Source organism: Mustela putorius, unplaced genomic scaffold (genome assembly GCF_011764305.1).
Source record: "Mustela putorius furo isolate JIRA1106 unplaced genomic scaffold, ASM1176430v1.1 tig00000759_pilon_pilon_pilon, whole genome shotgun sequence".
NCBI lineage: Eukaryota > Metazoa > Chordata > Mammalia > Carnivora > Mustelidae > Mustela > Mustela putorius.
This window is the reverse complement of record NW_025421467.1, coordinates 11,424,374-11,428,976: the sequence shown is the minus strand read 5'-3', so window position 1 is coordinate 11,428,976 and position 4,603 is coordinate 11,424,374. Positions and strand designations below refer to the sequence as shown.

Here is a 4,603-nt window from a genome sequence, read left to right as displayed (position 1 = left end):
CAGCAGGGGGAGAGGCAGGCAGAGGGAGAGGCGGCCCAATGCAAGGCTTGATCCCAAGCCGCTGGGACCATGACCTGAGCCAAAGTAGCGGTTAACCAACTGAGCCACCTTCATGCTCCAAAAACTTGTATTTGTTCCTAATGAAAGTCATGTATCTTTAAACAGTATACAAAAATACATCTAGAGTGAAGTGATATAGGATTGAAAGTATAGTGTTTCTCTATGACCTCAAGTTTAAAAGATTTCTTTAAAAGCTTACTTAAAAGTAATGAAAGTCAGGACCAAATTCTACTATATTAAAAGAAAATCATGTGGAAAAAAATCAGCTATTTTCAATGTCATATTTGGAAAAATTGTGACCTGTATAAAACAAAACAAAACAAAACAAAAAACTAACCTTAATAATTGGGAAAAAAAGACATCGCTTCTCGGCCTTTTGGCTAAGATCATGTGTAGTATCTGTTCTTATCAGTTTAATAATTGGGAAAAATACCCCAATAACATGTATAAGATATATGCACATTTCACACAAACAGCCTCACATAAACACACACACACACACACTCACTCACTCACAGATGAGTTTGCAAATGGCTTTATGGTAGATTGAAAAGTGGCTTCTTCCTAATCCACAGAATCCATGAGTGTAGTTACCTTAAATACAAAAGAGACTTTGTAACTGTGATTAACTTAGAATTTTTGAAGAAGATTCTTGCAAAAGGAAGGCAGAAAGCTCAGGGAAGAGATGAAATGTGATAGAGAAGTGGAGGTAACACAGATAGAGATTTGAAAATCTAAGCTTCTGGCTGTGAAGATGGAAGAAGTGATCAAAATCCAAGGGATGTAGGCTGCCTTTAGAATTTGGAAAAGTCAAGAAAACAGATACTTCCCTACATTTTCCAAGTAGGAACACAAAGCAGACTACACCTTAATTTTAGGATTTTGGTCCATCAGAATGGTAGGGTAGTAAATGTATACTGTTTTAAACCACTAAGCTTATTGTATTTGTTAGTAGGCATTGAAACTAAATATAACCAATATATTTAAAATTTTACTCTTCAAAAAATGCTGATTTAAAAAAATGAAACAAACTATAGAATAGGATAGTAAAATGTATAGCTTCTGACTAGTCATTATTAGGAAGATAAGCTGCAAGATAACAAGGAGATGCCATGGCATACTCAACAGAATGGCTATAACCCAAAAGCTTAAAAGACCAAGTGTTGGCAAAGATGTGGAGAAACTGAATATTTACATATTACTGGTGGGACCATAAAAACCATTTGACATTTAAAAAAATAATTTAAAAATATATCTACCATATAGCCAAGCATTTCCAAGACAAATAAAAACATATGTCCACACAAAATTTGCATTTAAATATTCATAGGAGACTTATTTGCAATAACCAATAAATAGAAAATAAATTTACTATCACTTAATGACTAGATTAACAAAATGTGATATAACCACTCAGAAACAAAAAGTAACAAAATACTAATATAGGCAAAATTATACAATCCCAATGAAGAGGGATTTGGCATGGTAACAAAATTATCCATGAATTTTCACTTTATTTCTGCAGTCATAAATGGAGAAATGTATCCTAGAGAAGGACACATTTACACTAGTTTAAAAAAAAAAGGAGAAAACATAACATGTACAAATTTGTTTGATGTGTCACTTTTTATAAGGACCAAAGCCTGAAGTAACCCAAATGCCCACCTATAGAGGAAATGTTGAATAAAATGTGGTACGCACCCAACAGAGTACTATACTGACATTGAAAGATGAGCTTGGTTGTTTTGCACTGCTGAAAAATTCCAACACATATTATATATATATATTTATGTATTATATTTCTATATATGTGTGTGTACATATACATATGTATGTATATATTAAATATATATTTTAAGAATTTATTTATTTTACAGAGATCACAAGTAGGCAGAGAGGCAGGCAGAGAGAGGAGGAAAAGGCTCCCCATGGAGCAGAGAGCCCAATGTGAGGCTTGATCCCAGGACTCTGGGATCATGACCTGAGCTGAAGGCAGAGGCTTTAACCCACTGAGCCACCCAGAAGCCCCAATAAATATATTATTATGCATTTAAATTATATTTATATTTAAATATAAATTATGTTTATGTTATATATTGATATAAATTATATTTATATATATTTAAACTATATTTAAGCATATATAAATATAATAAAATGTATATAAAATATATAATAAAAAGCAGACTTTTAAAACCATTATTCCTTTTTTTTGTTACAGCAAATACTAAGTAAATATTTATTGCACAGTATACAAATTCAACAATGCATATTTTGTATGCCATATGTATTAGAGATGCACACTCGTTGTGCATGTTTTATGTACGTTTTCTTGCACTGTCCTTCTTAAACTAACATTTTCTTTCCTTTAATTTATAGAACCCATGAAATCTTCCCTCTCTGTATCTGTCTTCCTTTAGTTTTTTTGTTGTTTTTTGTTTTTTGTTCTTTGGGTTTTTTATTTATGAGAAGTTACCTTTTTTTTTTTTTTTTAAATTTCCAGCATAACAGTATTCCTTGTTTTTTGCACCACACCCAGTACTCCATGCAATCTGTGCCCTCTCCAATACCCACCACCTGGTTTCCCCAACCTCCCACCCCCCCACTGCTTCACACCCTTCAGATTGTTTTTCAGAGTCCTTAGTCTCTCATGGTTCACCTCCCCTTCCAATTTCCCCCAACTCCCTTCTCCTCTCTAACTCCCCAGGTCCTCCATTCTATTTGTTATGCTCCACAAATAAGTGAAACCATATGATAATTGACTCTCTCTGCTTGACTTATTTCACTCAGCATAATCTCTTCCCGTCCTGTCCATGTTGCTACAAAAGTTGGGTATTCATCCTTTCTGATGGAGGCATAATACTCCACAGTGTATATGGACCACATCTTCCTTATCCATTTGTCCGTTGAAGGGCATCTTGGTTCTTTGGCGACTGTGGCCTTTGCTGCTATAAACATTGGGGTATAGATGGCCCTTCTTTTCACTACATCTGTATCTTTGGGGTAAATACCCAGTAGTGCAATTGCAGGGTCATAGGGAAGCTCTATTTTTAATTTCTTGAGCAATCTCCACACTGTTCTCCAAAGTGGCTGCACCAACTTGCATTCCCACCAATGTGTAAAAGGGTTCCCCTTTCTCCACATCCCCTCCAATACATGTTGTTTCCTGTCTTGCTAATTTTGGCCATTCTAACTGGTGTAAGGTGATATCTCAATGTGATTTTAATTTGAATCTCCCCGATGGCTAGTGATGATGAACATTTTTTCATGTGTCTGATAGCCATTTGTATGTCTTCATTGGGAAAGTGTCTGTTCATATCTTCTGCCCTTTTTTTTAATATGATTGTCTGTTTTGTGTGTGTTGAGTTTGAGGAGTTCTTTATAGATCCTGGATATCAACCTTTTGTCTGTACTGTCATTTGCAAATATCTTCTCCCATTCCGTGGTTTGCCTCTTTGTTTTCTTGACTGTTACCTTTGCTGTGCAGAAGCTTTTGATTTTGATGAAGTCCCAAAAGTTTATTTTCACTTTTGTTTCCTTTGCCTTTGGAGACATATCTTGAAAGAAGTTGCTATGGCTGATATCGAAGAGATTACTGCCTCTGTTCTCCTCTAGGATTCTGATGGATTCCTATCTCACGTTGAGGTCTTTTATCCATTTTGAGTTTATCTTTGTGTATGGCGTAAGAGAATGGTCGACTTTCATTCTTCTACATATAGCTGTCCAGTTTTCCCAGCACCATTTATTGAAGAGACGGTCTTTTTTCCACTGTACATTTTTTCCTGTTTTGTCGAAGATTATCTAACCATAGAGTTGAGGATCCATATCTGGGCTCTCTACTCTATTCCACTGGTCTATGTGTCTGTTTTTATGCCATGCTCTCTTGGTGATCACAGCTTTATAGTCAAGCTTGAAATCAGGTAACACGATGCCCCCAGTTTTATTTTTGTTTTTCAACATTTCCTTAGCATTTCAGGGTCTCTTCTGGTTCCATACAAATTTCTGGATTATTTGCTCCAGCTTTTTGAAAAATACCAGTGGAATTTTGATTGGAATGGCATTAAAAGTATAGATTTCTCTAGGCAGTATAGACATTTTAACAATAAAACCATTATTTCTAAACAAAAAGGGGAAACACATGTAAATGCATTTGTATATTATTATGAAACTAGAAAAAATGCTTACTTTGGGTGTTGGGGAATATTGTTTATGAACAGAATAAAAGCACAACTTTCAATGGATATATTTCAATATAGTTTGACTATTATATTTTACCAACTGCATTCATCCCTTCTAGATCATATTAGATAGATAGATAATAGATAATTAGATAGATAGATAGATATAGATTAGTTGTACTTAAAAATGCATGTTTAAAAAATCATTGAAATTAAAACAAACAATTAAATTAAAACAGATTTTAAACAAATTAAAACAAATATTAAACATTTATCTTATAAGTTAGAAACAATTAATTATGGAAAACAAAGAATGCTAGTTTTGAATGAAATTTTTACTACAGAATAGAACATATAGTTTAAAA

At 33.9% G+C, this 4,603-nt stretch overlaps 1 pseudogene; it reads left to right on the top strand.

Moving 5' to 3' along the window:
• The first annotated feature begins 420 nt into the window (after positions 1 to 420).
• On the top strand, positions 421 to 526 carry LOC123393162 (annotated as a pseudogene).
• Positions 527 to 4,603: the final 4,077 nt, after the last annotated feature.